The sequence below is a fragment of the Podarcis liolepis genome, assembly GCF_965112155.1.
Source record: "Podarcis liolepis genome assembly, chromosome: 7".
NCBI lineage: Eukaryota > Metazoa > Chordata > Lepidosauria > Squamata > Lacertidae > Podarcis > Podarcis liolepis.
In genome coordinates this window covers 1005149-1024942 of record NC_139561.1, presented here as the reverse complement: position 1 = coordinate 1024942, position 19794 = coordinate 1005149, and the positions used below count along the sequence as shown (strand labels likewise).

Here is a 19794-nt window from a genome sequence, read left to right as displayed (position 1 = left end):
GCGGCACGCGCTGCTTCCCCTTCGCTCTTCTTCTAGCAACCGTGTGAACATCTGCTTGTGGGTTGCGCTGGTCTAATGATTAAATATATTAAACCGTTTAATTGCACCTCTGAATTGTGTGTATTAAAAGAATATTGAGCAGACTCTGCTCCTTCCTTGGAGCAGAGCTTGGAGGGCCACCTGACTCGGGGGTCGGGCTGGATGACCCCTGGCCGCCCCAGCCCCGCCACATCTGGCGGGCACCAGGTTGGCGGAGGCAGGAGGGACCTGGGCTGCCTTTCCTGCAGGAGACGGACAGCGCGAGCCGAAGCGGGTCTACTCGGAAGTAAGCCCTGCAGACTTACTGCTGGGTCCTCTTACCTGGCAAACTGAACGCAGCTGGGCGCCCTTCCGAGTCTGGTGCGTGGCTGCGATCCCTCTGCAACAGAGCTGTCCTTTGGGAAAGAAATGCAAAATGTCACAAGACAGCATAAAACAAGAATGTTACATGTGTGGAGGTAAGCGAAGGCGGGAAACTATGTTCCTGATCATAGCTGTCAACGTTTCCCCTTTTTAAAAGAGAAATTCCCTTATCCCGAATGGGATTCCTTGCAAGAAAAGGGAAAGTTGACAGCTATGTTCCTGATGCAAGTGCTAAAATAAAAAAACTTATGACAAGTTAATACTGTAATGACGACTAATAATTTAATAATTAGCAAGTCAATAATGACAAATAAGATTAATAATAAGAGGAGCAGTTGTTAATGATTTATACTGATGACAATGTGCCTGCCCTTCTAAAACGTTTCCCTTGAGATACAGTGTCGGGATAACAGCAAACTACTCCAATAACCGCATCTCACGATTCAGTCAAAATCAATTCTGATCAAAGTAATAGGAACTTAATAAATTACATAGCAGCTAGTATTGAATTTGCCTTTTCAAGTAACTAGTAAGCTGAGTGCTAATGGTTCTTCTAGAAATGGTAATTATTTTTGTCGTTTAGTCGTATCCAACTCTTCATGATGAAGGGGTACAGTTAGGGCTACCCCAGAAAGCCCTAAAAACAGTTTGTGAATCTCCCCCCCCCCCAGCCAGGCCTCGGAGTACGCATTTTAAAAACTGCATATTCCTCTAAGACAAAAAGCATGAGCTAAGCAGTCCTCTCTGTAACAAAAACGCTGTAACAACTCAGAGCTGAGAACAGTAAAGCTTTCGCTTCCCAGATCCAAGCTAACCTTGTCCTGGTACATTGATTTGCAACATACTTCCGGGAACAGAGCCAGAGAACGAAAAGCAACATTTCTATGTAAGAATCTGTGAAGGGGGAGAGAAAAAAAGGGGTTTGAAAAAAGGATAAAACCTGCTTGTAAAATGTTTTCGGCGCGGCCTGTCTTTTGTGAACTGAATCACACAGGTGCCTCTGCCCCCCCCCGGATGGCAGAATAAAACGCTCTTTCTCTGGATTAACCCCTTGGTGTCGTTTGGCTCCTTTTGTCTCTGCTCGGGTGCAACAATTATTCCGACCCATGGATTAATAAGGCTACATATTTCTGGTGCGTTGGCCGGGAAAAAGCACGTTCCCCGAGATCGAGGGACAAAGAGGTCCAGGGCGTCACTGCAAGGCGAGCAGCTCGGGATACCGGGTCAGCAGTTCCAGTGCACATCCTGCCAACTTCGTGGGAGGAACTGGCCACCCGTTCCTGAGTGGACACGCGACAAAGTGACGGAGAGAAAGAGCAACGGCCGTGCAGAAAGAAGGTACCTCAAGAAAAAAGGTAAGCTCCACAGGGTATAGGTGGGAGCAAGCTCCACAAGGATAGGTGCGAGCAAAAAGAGAGCCTGATCAGCTCCGCCAGCAGGGTAGAAGAAGTGCCACTGGTTTTGGTGTCGCCCAGAAAAAGCAGCAAAGGGTGCTGCTAGGGCCCCGGTCGAAGTCTAAGCGCTGCCGGTTATGGTTGGTTGTTGGTTTTGCGCCCAGAAAAAGCAGCAAAGGGTGCTGCTAGGGCCCCGGTCGAAGTCTAAGCGCTGCCGGTTATGGTTGGTTGTTGGTTTTGTGCCCAGAAAAAGCAGTAAAGGGTACTGCTGGGCCCCGGTCGAAGTCTAAGCGCTGCCGGTTGTGGTTGGTTTTTGTGCCCAGAAGAAGCAGTAAAAGGTGCTCTTGGGCCCCGGTCGAAGTCTAAGCGCTGCCGGTTGTGGTTTTTTGGGGAAAAAAGGGATTGGGGGAGGTGCATGGGTTTTTTTTGTTTTGTTTGTTTGTTTGTTTTTTCCTGAATGTGCGTGTGGGGACACTCCAGTGAATGTTTTGAGTGTGTGAGACGTTGACAGCAACGTCTGGCCTGTGACTGAGTGAAAAAAAATAATAATGTTAGGAGGGCTGAGTGTCCCAGTGTCCCCAGGATCCCAGAGTCATGGGAAATAAAAGAAGTAAAACAATCCTTGAGACACCACTACAGAGCTTTCTGGAAAACTGGAAAAGTGCCACGAAAGCAGAAGAGTGGGGATGTAAACTCAAAAAAAAAAAGCAGACTCCAACATTTATGTGAAGTTGACTGGCCTTCGTATTTACCAGAATGGCCTACTGGAGGATCCTTTGATCCAAACTTGGTCAACATTTTATGGAGTGACATTTTCAAGGCTCACACAGATCAGATTCCCTATATTTCTATCTGGAAAGCCAATGTGGATCAAAATCCCTCATGGCTTCGGAAAAATAGAATTTTGACTGCCCAAGTCAAACGGTGTTCAGTACAATTACAAGTTAAAAAGCCACCAGTTTTGCCAGTCCTAGAAGAGGAGATAATTACCCCACCACCACCACCATATGCAGCCACTGCGCCAAGGCAACCAAATCTGGGAGCAAATAGGGCTGTTTCTCTGCCCAATGCCCAGACTGAGGACCCAAATGAGAAGATTCCCCCCTCTGCCCCTCCCCAATCCCCTTGTGATGCAAGCAAGGAAGGTGAAGAGAAAGGTGATGATGATAGTGATGATGATGATGACTTCAGAAAAACTCTAGATAAAGAGATAAGATGGACTAGTAAGCAGTTTGACAGAGTGTTCCAGTATGTAGAACCGTTTAAAACAGAACTGGATGTGGCCCCCTGGGTTCTAGAAGCAGCCCAGTGCCAGGATGAGAATTGGAGAAAAAAGCAAAAGGTTTTGAGAACAGCATGGGACAGGGCAACAAAACATGTAGAGACACTTAAATCTAAGGCTTTGTCCAAGCCCACTGTGGTGGCCCCTCTTAGGCAAGTGTATGATCCTTTGGAACAGCCAAATGATCGGGGTGTTCGACCCCCAAGGACCTTTACCATTCAGCATGTCCCTTTTACAAGCTCCGATATTTGCAATTGGAAAAATCAAAATCCTTCTTTTGAGGAAAATCCTGCAAAAATAATTAGACTTTTTGAAGGTGTGTTCAAAACCTATATGCCTACTTATGATGATATAAGTCAGCTTTTGGACACAATTCTGACCACTGAGGAGGTCCGCAAGGTAAATGCCTGTGCCAGGGAACAGCTCAAGGCAGCAAATAATACTGACGCTGCAATTGAGGTCTCTTACCCCAGGCGGACCCCCCCTTGGGATTACAATACTACAGAGGGAAGGGCGGCCTTAGAGACTTATCACAGAAATGTTTTAGAAGGCATGAGACGGGCAGCGAAAAGGCCTACAAATATGGCAAAATTATCTGAGATTTTTCAGCTGCACAATGAGCCTCCAGGAGTAATTTTGGAAAGCAGGCTGGGAACAATAAGATTTCTCAAAAATGATTTCTTCTCATCTCTGTTCTTGCTGAAAGACTGCTGCAGCTAGAAGCAAGTGAACTAACTGTTTCTAACATTCATTCATGAAAGTAACAGGACATCAGCTTTCCCCCCCCCCTTGTGCCAGGTGCTTGGAGTAGCTTATCTCTTGGCAGCTATCTCAGAAGGACACTGCTGCATTCAGCCAGCTACTCTGACCTGCTACTGCCTGAAGCCAATTAGGATTTACAGTCAAGCGAAAAAACCCAGAATGCCAAGGGTTACCCACCCTCTGCCCCAAAGTACTAACCTGGAAAAGTGACTTTCTTAAAAAGCAAGTGAATGCTTTCTGTGAACTTTGTCAAGTTTTTCTTTTTAATGTGCAATTTTACTCTGAAAGGAGCTGCGGCATAGGAATTGATACTTTGAGGAATTTGAAACTTTGCCAGAAGCAAGGAGTGCATTGTTCTTTATACAGACACTGGCAAATCAACTGAAATTTGCAACATGGCTTACAGGCCACGAGAGCTCTGAAACCACATGAATACGACTTTTAAAAATCTCGGCTGGCAAACTTAACCCAAGGAACAGAACTGTTAACCCCTTGCAAAGTTTCCTGCCAAGCATCCCCTTTGAGTTGATATACCTTATGTGCAAATGTTATCTATCAATTTGTTCTGTGCAATCGCTGCCATCTTTGTTATCTCTTCTCTTAACAGGTGGACTTTTGCCAGGATACCTCTGCATCCCTATGAACCAGGTGAAGAGGACCCAGACGCCCAGACATCGCTCCAGCCTTGTTGGAAGGGACCCAAGATGCCCAACGCCCACCAGACGACCCGACGCCCACCAGACTACAGCCCTGCTAAACGTCACTCCTGGACGCTGGCGTTTTGCACGGCTCAAGAATCCAGCATGAATTGAAAGAGAACATTTTCTTTTCTTTCCTTTTGCATAACTGAACTTTATTGAAGGTACCTGGACCTGGTTTGCTTTACGCCACCCCTGCAAAGGAGGGTGTCTAGTGGGTCTTTACTTTCAGTGTAATTACACCCCAGCCCACTCTCTAGCACTTACCTAAGCCCCTCCCCGTGCATACAATGGCTAAAATACGACTGTGGGTCCCCGTGCTAGTATTTCTGCTGCATTTGACCTTTGAAATGCCAAAACCACTCACAGTGACCAGACAACTTCTGCAATCGTGGGGGGCCCACCACACATATAATAAGTGGATTCAGGTTGCTGAGATGGTTGCATTCTCTGCAAATCGGACCAATTGTGCCGTCTGCACTCTGGCCCCTGTAGATGCTCTCGGAGGAATGCCACTCCTCCCTGTGCCTTGGAATGAATCCTTGGTTACAACTCCACTTGTTGCCTTCCAGCCTCTGGGCAACCATTCTTCTTTATGGAATCATTCCGTCCCTTTCCAGGTTCACAGGATCACTGGCTGCCTTTGTGTCAACAAATCAAATGACGCCAGTGACGCTCAGACCTATGTGGGCACTTCCCACTGTGATCGTACCTTCCCAGCCCCAACTAACATGCCTGAGTCCGAGACAGGAACCTTTACTGGTTCCAATTTAACTGCATGCCTGGCCCGCTTGCTGAGAGGCACCATATCTGCCCATGGTCAGGATGTTTACTGGGTGTGTGGCAGGAAGGCCTATCATGCCCTCCCAAGAGGATGGTATGGGGTCTGTTTTCCAGCCTACTTAATACCCCCCATGTGGATTCCTGACCAGATACCCTCTGCACCCCCTAGAAGGAGGCGTTCAGCTGACCTGGCAACACTTGCAGGTGGCAGCTCCCAGGATTGGGGCAAAAATCAGTGGCCTCCGGAAAGGATACTGGCCCATTATGCTCCAGCCTCATGGAATCGGGGAGAGAAAATCTCTGGGGCAAGGGGGCCGATCTATAACTTGAACCGCATAATCAGACTCCAGGCAGTGGTAGAGATTGTTGCTAACACGACAGCCACGGCCCTTAGGCTAATTGCCACGCAATTGGATGAGACACGCAATGCGTTTCTCTCAGTCCGATTAGCGTTGGACTTTCTCCTGGCGCAACATGGCGGCTTCTGTACAGCGTTAAAACTCACAGGTGGGGCCTGTTGCTTTAACATCTCTGATCATGGTGAGGCCATTCGCAATTTGCCAGCAGGACTTGAAACAGTGGCCCATATTCCTACCCAAACCTGGGAGGGATGGGACATGTCATGGCTTGACTGGTTGCCAAACCTAGGGTGGGCAAAAGGCCTGTTTTTGCTGCTGCTTGGCCCACTTTTCATTTTGCTAATTTTTTGCTTTTCTGTACCTTGCTTCCTGCAATGCTTGCATACAATGACACGCAATATGATTTCTCGCATGCTTCGGCCCCAGATTATAGCTCTGACCCGAGAATATCAGCCTGTGCCTTCCTGGGACGAGCCCTTTTAAGAAAAGGGCTGTCCAAAATTGAGAGGTATGGAATGAAGGGGTACAGTTAGGGTTACCCCAGAAAGCCCTAAAAACTGTTTGTGAATCTCCCCCCCCCCCCAGCCAGGCCTCGGAGTACGCATTTTAAAAACTGCATATTCCTCTAAGACAAAAAGCATGAGCTAAGCAGTCCTCTCTGTAACAAAAACGCTGTAACAACTCAGAGCTGAGAACAGTAAAGCTTTCGCTTCCCAGATCCAAGCTAACCTTGTCCTGGTACATTGATTTGCAACATACTTCCGGGAACAGAGCCAGAGAACGAAAAGCAACATTTCTATGTAAGAATCTGTGAAGGGGGAGAGAAAAAAAGGGGTTTGAAAAAAGGATAAAACCTGCTTGTAAAATGTTTTCGGCGCGGCCTGTCTTTTGTGAACTGAATCACACAGGTGCCTCTGCCCCCCCGGATGGCAGAATAAAACGCTCTTTCTCTGGATTAACCCCTTGGTGTCGTTTGGCTCCTTTTGTCTCTGCTCGGGTGCAACAATTATTCCGACCCATGGATTAATAAGGCTACAGTGACCCCATGGATTTGTTTGCACAAAGTCTGTGGGGAAGTTAGATTCCATGAGAATTCCTTCCAATTTCTTTTCAGGGAATGTTAGATGATATTGCACCAAGCAATCTTTACCCCACACTTCCCAGTGCATTTCTATGTCAGATTCCTTACTGCAAACAGACAAAGGGGTTGTTGTTGTTATTGACAACAACAACTTTAATGGTGCAACCTGAATTTGCAGGAATGTGACTGAATTATACCCCAAAACAGCCCCCTTGTGGAAGCTCCAATAGACACAAATCATAGATATAGTCTGTCTGTGTGATCCTTCTCCAAAGCTGTGCTTTGTGCCAGGGTCTGGCTTCAGTCAAGCACCTCGACCGTAGCCGAACTCAAGTTGCTCACAGTCTTGAGATAAAATGAGTGCACACAAAGCATGCAGTTTACAGCCCTGCAACCACACAGGGTTTTTTATTGCAAAACCACAAGCAGATTCCAGCTTGCAAACAGTTGGTTAAAAGAAGAAGTCTATTGCATGGCAGGTGCAAAACCACCTGAGGGGAATTAAAAGTTTTAAAACCTCAAGTTCCTCCCCATGCTTGAAAACAAACAAGTGTTTCAAGCATGTGATCACTGGCTCTGGAACACTTAGCAATCCGAATCCGAGCAGCCACAGACATCAAAGGAGTGGAAATAAAAGGCAGAACCTATAAATGAGGGCTCTTTGCAGACGACCTAATGGTCACAACACCAGACCCCATAAGCACAGCAACCTCCCTAATCAGAGAACGCAACACATTTGCAATGGTGTCGGGCCTACAGGTAAATTTTACAAAGTCAGAAGCTATGTGCTTCAACACCCCTCCTCACACCCAAAAAGAACTCACGAAGGTCACCAAAATAAAACTTTGCCGCACCAAGTTCAGATACCTAGGGGTACAAATAACCAGAAACCTCAATAAATTGTACCTCCACAACTACAAGCCCCTGTGGCGACAAATTAACAAAGACCTAAAGAGATGGAAAAACATGAATTTCACTCTCTCAGACAAAATAGCCATGTTCAAAATGACCCCCCCCAAAAAAAACTAACCTATCTATTCCAAACTCTCCCAGTCTGGATTCCCCCAACCCAACTCCGCAGTTGGCAGAGAAAACTACACTCTTTTATCTTCTCACATAAAAAACCAAGAATAAGCCCCAAATACCTGCACCTCCCCACCTCAGAAGGAGGATGGGGAATCCCCAACATAGAAGCATATTACATTGCCAACCAAACACGCCATATAATCCCATATATACTCGAAGATGAGAGAAAACAATGGGTACACCTAGAGAGGAAAACAATTGGAAATACCTGCACCACAGCATACCCACTCCTCCCAAACAAACTAAAGAAAATTCCCACAACACTTAACAGGTACACACAGACCATGCTCAAAGCATGGAAAACAGAAATAGGCAAACTATCCCCAACCCCATCCCCAATAATTCCACCATGCAGCACAAAACCTCCAGATAAAAACCTGGCAAACCAAAGGCTTATATCGCCTAATACACTTTTTATAAAAATAACAAACCTTTGTCAACAGAAGAAATACAAGACAAACTAGAAGACACCCAAATGCCCTGGTTAACACAACACCAATTACATGCCCTCTTAAACAACCCAACAGTAAAATCAGCAGCAACTAGGCCCCTGACAACCTTCGAAAACCTCCTCCTAACAACAAAGGGACATGGTAAAGGGATGGTATCCGCAATATACAAAATACTACTCCAAAATCCCACAACCCCCCTAGACGCTATCAAAAAACAATGGGGGAATGACATAGGCTATGAGATTAACCCCATGCAATGGACCAGAATATGGTCTAAACCCCCCTTTAAATCCATATCAACGAAAAGAAAAGAACTCACTCTGAAACTCACCTGCAGGTGGTACCTAACACCAAGAAAACTAGCGCTAATACGCCCAGGAACCTCACCAAAATGCTGGAGAGGGTGCACCTCCACAGGCACATACCTCCACATGTGGTGGGAGTGTCCCAAAATCCAACTATTCTGGACAACAGCCATACAAGAAATATGTAAAATAACTAAGCAAGTATTAGAAATCACCCCAGAATTGGGCCTACTATACATCTTCCAAGACAACAAAGCCCTTTTGCACCACAAAGAACTCATAACCCATCTACTTTCAGCAGCCAGAAACACCATAGCCAGACACTGGAGAGACCTGTCAGGAGTAAGCATGGACCAATGGTACCAAGTAGTATGGGAAACAGCCCAACTAGAAAAATTAACCAATAAACTGAAACAGACACGGGGACAAACAGAAGAAGACGCTCCCCTTTATCACATACACAGCCCAACAAGACAATGGCAATAATCCACCAACAGCATACAAATCAATATGGCTAACCTGATCCAAAACACCCACCCACCCCACTCACACATGAAAACAAAGATCACCACAGCCCATCACAAACAAACAACCACACCCTAGGCCAACCCCAACCTCTCTCACCACCAAAGGAACACAAGTGAACAGCAGAGAACCTGCACAAGCAACGCTGACACCAAACTCTACATACATTAAGCAAAATAGAAACCACCTGACCCCACCCCCACCCATCTTCCCTCCCTCCACCCCTCTCCCCCTTTTCTTTCTAATGTCTCAACAAGCGAAACTGATTTGTAAAAATGTTACATGGAAAAAATACAAGAGAGAGACATTACACATACTCCTGTAAATCAAGAAAATCTTTAATAAGAATACAAAAGAAGAAGAAGAAGCATGTGGTCACAGCCCTTCTAAAGCCAGAACCCACCACGGTGCAGAAGACTTCCCCAATCTGGAACTGGGGTTGGAGCTTGAACCTGGCCTTCCTGGAGCCAAGCAACGCCCATCTTGCCTACCAGCCTCTTTGCAGCCGCCACCAGCCAGATGCCTCTGGAAGCTTACAAGAAAGACATGATCTTTTCCCACTGTTTGCTGCATTGGGGGTTCAGAGGTATATTTCCTTTGACTGTGGAGGCTCCACATGGGTAGATGTGGGGTCCTCTCCTCCAGATGATGCTGAACTGCATCATGCCTGCTATGTCTGCCATCTCCAATTAGGTTCTACCACAGAGAGAAATCTACATTACTATTTCTGCACAGTTTGGCTCCTGGGATGAGGTCCTTCCTGTTAAGCCTTTTGCTTTGAGAGGGGTTGGGGGTTATACATGTTTTCTCATATTGTCGCAAAATGGCCCCCAAACAGCCTAAACCAGGGTGGTGAGCTCAGTAGTTGGACTCCCAGCTCCCCCCCACCCCCAGCCAGCATGACCAGGGGTCAGGAATGATGGGAATTGTAATGCAGCAACATCTGGTGGCAGAAGTGGACTTTGGTCTTTCAGACTGCAGCAGCGCCCTGTGCACAACCAAAACTCAGTGTCCCCCCGCCTCTCGCCTTCTGTTCTGCTCAATTCACTATGTCAGAGTTGCCAGGCCCTGTGGTACCCCCAGGCTCAGCGGTCCTGCTGCCCTGAATGTGCCTCTGCTGGGCATTGTGTGTGTGTGTGTGTGTGTGTACATGTTCTCCATCCCTGCCTAACCCTTGGTAAGTGAAGACCCCTGACTTCAGTGTCCAGCTAAAAGGGTTTTTTTGGGAGCAAACATAACAAAATGTGCAGTTGTCAAGCATTTCCCAAGCAAATGCACTGAAGCAAATTTTTCCTGAGAGGAAGGGGGAAATTCAGTGGGGCTGTATCATGCCTCCACAATGCACCATCGAGCATTCCTGTCAGAAGGGCATGCACGTCGGTCACATCTGTACCATGCAATTCACACACATGCAAAGAGAACGCTATGTGCGTTCTCCCAGATAATCCTGGGAACACCTCTGCTGGCTCTCTGTGTTCTCGCTAGGCCCTGTGCAACTCTCTGACTCTCTGACTCCAACTCTCTGGCAAAGCCCAAACTCTCTCCCAGGGCAAGTGCAATGGGCGATGGGATTGCCAGCTGCTGTTGCCCGCTCTCCCTCCTCCTCCCGATGTTTTTCTACCTCGTATTTTGATTTCCCCCTTCTTTTCCCAATTCTTTCTTCATTCTTCCATCATCTGCATAAGGTTGCCATCACATAAGGAAAAAGAGCACAAGTTGTGCGTTGACTGTCTACCCATTTGGGCCCTTTCTCAATCAGAGAAACTTCAGACTGTGACATTTAGAAGTGATACTTGCATTTGGGCGGGGAATGGGGGTTTCCTTAATGACCTCAGTCGCTACAGCACGAGACTCTTCTTCTCAGGGTGGTGGGTTAGCGCTCCGCATTGGACAGATGATTCCAGCATTGTAGGGGCTTGGCCTGGATGTCCCTTAGGGCCCCTTCCATGATTCTGTGAAACCCACAAGCTCCAGACCCCCTGGGGAAACCCAGCCAATGGGCGGGGTATAAATAATAAATATTTTTTTATTACAGTGGTACCTCGGTTTACGAACTTAATCCATTCCAGAAGTCCATTCTTAAACCAAAACCGTTCTTAAACTGAGGCGCACTTTCCCTCATGAGGCCTTGGCCTCCTGCCGCCGGTGCCCTTCCACCATTCAGCTTCCGTTCTTAGACCAAGGTAAAATTCGCAAACCGGAACACTGCTGCTGGTTTTGCGGAGTTCGTAAAGAGAATAGTTTGTAAACAGGGCTGTTCTTAAACTGAGGTACTGTGCCTCAGCCCAGCTGTCCTCTGAAAGCAGCAGCTGCAGCACTGTCACACCTGCTCTTCCTGTCGTGTGAGCACAGGTTAGAACAGCCTCCCTAGCACCTGGAGGACCCTGAGTTGGCAAAGGCTGTGTTAGAAGGAATGTTTTTATTTCTCTCTGAATTTACGGTGACCTTCTTATGTAATGAATTGCAGTCCCTGCAGAACACTTAAATAAAACATTTCCTTTTTTCCCTTTTAATGTGTTGTAAAATAGATTTTTCCACCCTCTGACCATCTCTAGGTGGTGCTCTTTCTCTGTCAGTCTTGAAGTGAAGTTCCATCCGAAAAGACTCCTGGCAAACTTTCTCCTTTGCAATCCACATCCATTTAGAAACTGTACTTTTAAAGCCTACCTAAAATTCCTGGGTTATTTATGTGATTACCCCCACCCCCACCCACTGAATGCAATTTCCTTTCCCCATTGCCTTCTGGTTTTTACAGGCTTGGTATAAATATGCTGAAAATAAGAGAAATAAAATGTGCCGCTTTCACTGGTTACTACTATTACTATTTGTATCTGTACTCAAATTTTCCTATTCAAGGGTACATAGAAGGAAAATTATTGACATCCCACAACCCTATAAGGCAGGTTAGACAAAAAGCCGCCTGACCCAGGGAGCTTCATGGCAAAGCAGCCATTTGAACCCAGTTCTTTGTTGTCTACCATGATCTGCATCCACCTCACCTCTGTGCGGGTTCTCTAAGGTCACGGTCTGCCCACAAGCGTGGCTGCATGCACGCTTGAAAAAAGGGTGCCAGGACTCACCATGAAGTTACAGTAAGTACAGCCAGAAAAAAGCACTGGGTATAAGTAATAAAATATTATTATTATTATTATTATTATTATTATTATTATTATTATGCACAGCCCATAATAATAAAACAATGCATATCAATTTAAAACATCTCCTTTTACAGTGCCTAGTAGGAAGGAACAAATCTGAAGCAAAGTGTTCAAAGATATCTGGATTTTTGCTATGGGGGATGGCATTTCTCTCCCAAATGTTCTTTACCCTAAACACAACCAACACACTCAACACAGCATCTCAGGGACAACTGTAAGTCACAGGCCTATTTTACTATTCTCTCTTAAGGTCCAAACCACCATACAAACTTTATACATGCAACCCAAAGCAGGGAGCATCAAACCAGCCAAATATAAACTTTTAGCAGTTTCTTCCAGCTCTGCTGCTTCTGCTGGCGCTGGTGGTTCACTCTCTGCAAGGTGCTCTGTCAAGTGCCTGGCCTTTCATGCTCAAGAGACTGTTGAATGTCCCTTGGCCTTCAGCAGGGAAAGGAATCTCAGGCCAAGGGGGGCAAATGAGATTGGCCAGACTAGCAAATTTGGCCCATGCTGCTGTTTTGGGCAGGCAACACACACCTGTCACTCAATTATGTCAAATGTGATAGGTAAAACTACAGCACTTTCTGCCATGGAATAATCCTGAGTGCATGAGTGGAGTCCCAGTTGTTTGTTTGTAGTGAGGCTTACATTTGACACTGTTTAAATTCAGCATGTGCTTGATGTTAAGTGAGCTAACCCAGAACTGAAGAGAGAGGGAGGGAGGAAGGGAGGGGAAGAAGACCCCAGAGCTGCCTACAAATGGACTTTTCCCTTCCCCACATGAGCTGCGGAGCAGTAGTTGCCTACCACTAAGAAATTCAGAGAATTCCAATGAAGAAGAAGAAGAAGAAGAAGAAGAAGAGGAGGAGGAGGAGGAGGAGGAGGAGGAGTTTGGATTTGATATCCCGCCTTTCACTCCCCTTCAGGAGTCTCAAAGCAGCTAGCAATCTCCTTTCCCTTCCTCCCCCACAACAAACATTCTGTGAGGTGAGTGGGGCTGAGAGACTTCAGAGAAGTGTGACTGGCCCAAGGTCACCCAGCAGCTGCATGTGGAGGAGCGGAGACGCGAACCCGGTTCCCCAGATTACAAGACTACTCCTCTTAACCACTACACCACACTGGAAACAGGAATGCAAATTGCAGATGTTTGTTTATTCATCTCATGTCCAGAACGGACACCTATCTAGTGACTAGGATTGATATTCACTGTTGTTACTTTCAGTCTGCAAACAATCCATAATTTATTGCATTTCTCCTATTTGCCTTGCTTTTACTTTGCACTGTGATGAGTGGGATGAAATAACATTCTTAAAAATGCAAATAATAACATAATAAGTTGAGTGAAATTCCCCCACAGTGGCCAGGGAAAGAAATAACATAGTTAACTGCAGCAGAAGAGAAACAATGCTGCTTGCAAACAACATGGGTTGGAATGAACTGATGCCTTGTTACATCGCTGCCCTGTGGGAAGGAGCCTGGCTACTTTTCAAATTGAATGTTGATGTTGTTTATTGTGGTTTAAACTTGTTTTGGTTATTTGCACCTTGGAATAATAATAATAATAATAATAATAATAATAATAATAATAATAATAATAATAATAATATATTTATACCCCACCCATCTGGCTGGGTTTCCCCAGCCACTCTGGGCGGCTTCCAACCGAATATTAAAACACAATACAGCATTAAACATTAAAAACTTCCCTAAACAGGGCTGTCTTCAGATGTCTTTTAAAAGTAGGATAGTTGCTTATTTTCTTGACATCTGGTGGGAGGGCGTTACACAGGGTGTGTGCCACTACCGAGAAGGCCCTCTGCCTGGTTCCCTGTAACCTTACAGTGAGGGAACTGCCAGAAGGCCCTCGGCGCTGGACCTCAGTGAACAATGGGAGTGGAGACACTCCTTCAGGTATACTGGGCTGAGGCCATTTAGGGCTTTAAAGGTCAGCACCAACACTTTGAATTGTGCTCGGAAACGTACTAGGAGCCAATGTACAGTGAGGGGGAAAAGTATTTGACCACCTGCTAAATTTGCCCCTTTACCCTCTGACGAAGAAATGACCAGTCCATAATTTTAATGGTAGGTTTATTGTAGCTGTGAGAGACAGAAAAACAACAGGAAAACCCCCAGAAACCTAGAAGACAAAAGTCAGAGATTGATGTGCATTATAATGAGTGAAATAAGTATTTGATCCCCTATCAACCAGCCAGATGTCAGGTTACCTGGTATCTTCACTGTATGTAACGAGCTGAAAGGCCATCAACATGGGATAAAACATCTCCTACCACTCTCTGGAAACCATTTGGATCCATTAAGTGGCAGGGGCCACTTAATTTGTATCCTGAAAGGCAGGATATAGATAACTGTAATAAATAAAATAAGAGTAAGCATGTTGGATGATGGCTTTTCTCAGCTGAGGTGGCAGCCCAACGGTGCCTGATCTGTGGGAAAAAAGGAAAAGGAATCTGTTCAAGAAAGAGTTCAGTCTGAAGGCTGGTTATAAAAGTAAGAAAATGCACATGGCTACAGCTGAATGGGGTCTGGGTTTAATGACATTGACTTGGAAACATTTTACCTAAACAAAGGGAAGAGAGAGAGAGAGAGAAAGAAAGAAAGAAAGAAAGAAAGAAAGAAAGAAAGAAAGAAAGAAAGAAAGGCACAAGGTGAGTGAGTTGTGGGATGTAAAACTGCAGTCAAGTACAACATCCCTACAGTGGACATGTTAAGGGATGTTTTGTCCCACTCGGGAGAAGACTTCCTGTTTCCTCCTGAACTGGGAAAGACTTGAAGAGGGTGCGGTCTGTTGTACTAGCAAGAAGGAGCACACGGCCTCCATGTTCTGATCAGTGTGTCTTCTTCATTTTGGGTATTGCTGTGTGTTTGGACTGCTTAGTCGCTGTCACTTGGGACTAACTTCTTTATGGAATGGTTCTAGTTGTTATGTAACCTAAGTCTGCCTTCAGGGATAGGTCTGTGAACCTGAATGAATCTGTTGAGTAAACTACTTGTATATTAACGTTAATCAGATTCTTGTCTTTATTCTTTTTAAGAGGGATTAGAGGGGATTTTACCAGGAAGGAATCTTTAATAGTAAGACTCAGATGAGTCAGCAACAAGCTGATCGCTGCGTAATTTAAAAAGGGGGATGTTTGGAACTCTGCTAGAATATGGAACTTGCTAGCGCAAGTTAGGAAGGATACCATTAAATAATATATCCTCTCTCGCCTCCCTAATCATCCCCACATGAGTCTTATTGGGAAACTCTGCTTCTGCTTAGTATAGAAAGTTTCTGAGGCAGGATGGAGAACCTTTTCCAGGCAAGGGCCACATTCCCTCATGGGCGACCTTTCAGGGGCCACATACCAGTGTGAGCAGGACCAGAGGGGAAAGTGGGCAAGACAAACAATGCTACTCTTACCCTGCATTCCAAAAACCTTTCAAACACAATTTAGAGACTTTGACACCCACACCCACATGCACACACCTTGCAGTCAAGCAAGAAGCAACATCCAAGGACATATTCCAGCCTGGCAGAAAGACCTGAGGGAGGCCTGTTGCTGGGCTGGTGAGGGGGCAGGCCTGGAGAGAGTGCCAAAGGCCTGAGGGGCCAAAGTGCCACACATTGTTTTTGCTTCCAATTCCACTGCCTCCATGTGGCAGCTGCTGGGTAACCTTGGGCTAGTCACACTTCTCTGAAGTCTCTCAGCCCCACTCACCTCACAGAGTGTTTGTTGTGGGAGAGGAAAGGAAAGGAGATTGAGACTCCTTCGGGTAGTGATAAAGCAGGATATCAAATCCAAACTCTTCTTCTCCTCCTCCTCTACTTTTGCAGCCCCAGACCTCCAATCTGCAGGGACCTCAACTGTTCTCCAGGAATTCTCAAAGATTATTGACAGAGACTCTGCAATTATATCTGCAAGCTTGGGTGCAGCTCATCAGGCCCTGGAGATTTGAATTCATTTAAAGTAGCTCGTTGTTCCCTTACCCTCTCTTTTCCTATCTTGGGCTGCAGCTCCCTCCTTACATCATTCCTTCTGTTATCACCAGGTTGAGCAGTCCAGCCTTCTCTCTGTCACCCAATACCATTTCATGCGTCTTCACACAGAGGACCTACCCCTTGTTTGTTCTTCTTCTGGCTTTGAATATAGTCAAATAAACCTTTTAAAATTGTTTTTAACCTCTCTTGCAAGCCTGAGCTCATTCTGAGCTTTAGCCCGCCTGACTTTCCCCCTGCAACTGTTGGCTACTCATGCATGCTCCTCCTTTGTGATTTCCCCTTTCTTCCATTTCTCATACATGCCCTTCTTAACCCTCAGCTCATCTGCAAACTGTTACCAGACGTCCCCATTTCCTGGAGACAGTCCCCGGATTTGCGAATAAGTCCCCAGACAAATTCCATCCCCGGAATGTCCCCGGATTTCATCTAACATCCCCGGGAAACGCAGTCTCAGCAGCCCGGAGCAGTTGGCTCTGGCTGACTTCAGGAGCTGCTGGGAAGTCCCCATATGATGGTGGTACAGGGGCTCTCAGATGCAGCTTCCGGGCTGCCTCCACCTTCCTTGACCCCAGCAACTCAGCTGGGAAGGGAGGCTTCATGCTGCCTATTGGAGCAGCCTCCCAACTCCTACTTGTGTGCAAGCAGGAGCAGGGCAGGGGTCTCTCAGTTAGGCAATGGGAAGCCTCCCTTCCCAGCTGAGGGATCCCAGCCCCCTCCTGCTTGCACGCAAGTAGGAATGGGATTGGGGCTGCTCCAATAGGTAGTGGAAGTTCTGTGGGTGTTGAGGCCCCCAGGGCTCCCAGAGATGGTGCCTATGCTGGGCTGACTGCTGGGGGATTTAGGTCCACCCATCTAGGCTCTCCAAATCATCCTGGGTCAAATCAGATGATATTGCTACAAGAGTTGGGCACCACCCCCATTCTCTGCCGAGTGTTGGTGAGATCCCAGGGGGTTCCAGGCACTCACCCAAGGTTTGTGCTCTTTTGGAGAACTGAAGACACGGCAGACACTGTTGTAGCTTTAAGAACTATGGCTTATTCACCTATTTACACCTTCAGTCTGTCTGGAGGGAGTCCAGATCTTACAGCATGACCATTTCAAGAGGGGTTTATTCAGGGGTGTATGAAGGGGGGCGGGGGGTGCAACCCAGGGGAGGTGACAAGATGGCCCACTGCCCCTCCCCAGCTGCAGAGCGGCCAAGATCACATGCGCAGCATCCATACAAGCTACTGCTTGAGCGCTGTCTGTACGGGCGCCACGCATGCGCACTCCATATGGGCGCTACGCATGCGCTGCCAGCTGTTTGCCCCGCCCCTCGGCGCCCCTCCCCAGGTGCTGGAGAGGCTTCCTTTGCCACTGGGTTTTTTCCCCACAGCAGTGCAGCCCTGGAGTCTGCCAATTGTTGGCCAAGCTCCAGGGGGATCGACACTTGAGGGTTCAGTTCTGGCGGATCAATGCCAACATCAGGCTGAATTACTGTAACGTACTGTCTGTGGGGCTGCCCTTGTATCTGGTCCAGAAGCTGCAACTAGGGAAGAATGCAGTAGCCAGATTACCTCTTGGCAGGGCAAGGTCAGGCAAGATGAGGCACCTACTTCAGGTGGCAGAATCCACTGGGACAGCATATCCCATGATTGACTTTTCTTCTACCCCTTTTTCCTGATGTCAATCTTTCTTCTGCTCTTCATCCTTGGTGCGCGGGGGGGGGGGGGCATGATTTTGCGGTAAACCTCAGGTGCCAAAATCTTTTGGGCTGGCCACAGGAGCCAATTATTGGCAACGTGTTCCTCTGCTGTTGAGAGAGCGACACTGGCTGTTGATTTGCTGTCAAAACAGGCGCAAAGTTTTTGTGCTAATTTACAAAGGCCTGAACAACTTGAGTCCCAAATACCTTAAGGACAATCGGATTCTTTACACTCTGAGTTCCTCTGATGGGGCACTTCTGGCGGTCCTCCAGGCACCTGAGGTTTGCTTGGCCTTTACGAGGGAGCAAGCCCTGCCCTGTGGAACTCTCTGCCTGTAGACATTTGGCACAAACTGTCCCTGCCACCTTTTAGACATCTCTTTAAAATTGTACTTTTAAGACAGGTCTTCACAATATTTTTATGGTTAACTAACCAATATTTATTGCTGTTCTATTGTGACATCAAACAGAGCCAAAAAGCCTCCAGGCTTCCTCTCCCTTGCAGACAAACAAACCATTCTGTAGAAAACCCGTTTGGTTTTGGCAGCAAACCCAATGATGTCTGACCAGTGAGACTGTGCTGTGATTCATCAAGAAAATGACGTCTTTATTTCTGCCTTTCTTGTTTAAGGTTAAGCCTGAAGAAGAGTTCTGTGAAGCTCAGAAGCTGCCTGTGTTCTTATCTGGTCTGGGGCCATTGGCCCTGCATCACACGAAAGGTTGTGCAGCAGGAGCTGTGCTGGGTTGCATCTCACCCTTTACCTCCTTGACAAAGTAGCCCAGCTCATCCTTGACAGTCTTTATCTGAAAACTGTCTAGACTATGGAGCAAGCTGGGTATGAGCACATGTTTGCGGCTAGATTAAATTCCTCTTGCTATGACCTCTGGAATTTCAGCAGCTGTGGGAGGACTTGGGCACCCAGCAGGTGGGAGGTTATTCTGCTGCCCCAGGAGGAGCATCAGGAATTCATGGAAATGTCAGGGTTAAATAAAGGTGACCGGAGTTGTGTGTGAGAGAAATATTATAAATGGAATTTTGAAAAAGTAAAATAACAAGAATGGAATTGTGAGTTCTTTGCAAATGCCTCTGTTATTTCTGAAGTCTTCATCGGGCCTTTTCCACACTTGGCATCTCCCTGCCACTCGCCACTTCTTCCTCTGGAAACCCTTGAAGGGCTGCTCCAACCAGAGGCAGGGATTTGGGTGGGTTGGGTTTGTGGCTTCCCTGTAATGTCCTTTCAAGAAGACTTGGAAAATGAATCTCCAGTGTTCATCAGCACTGAGCCGACCCAGACAGCAGGCAGTCGGGGGAGAGATGCCTGTTTCCTTGCTCCCTTGCTTGCTGAGATGGGTCCTGAATCTCAGCCCTGCCTGCAAGGCAAGGGAGCCACACTTTCCCAGGAATTAGCAGAGGTTGCTATGCGTTGCTCCCATTTGACACATGCCCAATAATGGTTTTTTTAAAAATAAAAAACAACATTTTAATTCTTGTTTTCATTATTACAATTCATTGGCTGCCTTGAGTTCCTTTGGAGAAATTTAGGAAAAACCAACCATTTCCAGTGCTTGGCCCAGGGCCAAGAAAGGACAGCAAATGGTCAGTTGCCTGAAGATATCTTGAGCCGTCTCTAGTATGGACTGATCAAGGGAAGGGTTAATAATGTTGCATTTCATCTCAGCTCTACACCTTCACAAACCTGGATGATGATGATGATGATTACATTTATTCAAAAGTTACAACACAGCTATGCCCACTACCATACCATAATAAAGCCTCCTGGTGTGTTCTGGGCTCTAGGAGACTTAGTTTGATCAGAATTGAG

General features: G+C 46.6%; 2 long non-coding RNA genes across 2 annotated transcripts; both read left to right on the top strand.

The window, feature by feature from the left end:
* The first annotated feature begins 25 nt into the window (after positions 1-25).
* On the top strand, positions 26-19041 carry LOC310712011. The gene is made up of 2 exons (XR_014528725.1): positions 26-497; positions 18603-19041. It is a non-coding gene; the product is annotated as an uncharacterized lncRNA (long non-coding RNA).
* On the top strand, positions 1011-6639 carry LOC310711997. The gene is made up of 2 exons (XR_014528710.1): positions 1011-1757; positions 4448-6639. It is a non-coding gene; the product is annotated as an uncharacterized lncRNA (long non-coding RNA).
* Positions 19042-19794: the final 753 nt, after the last annotated feature.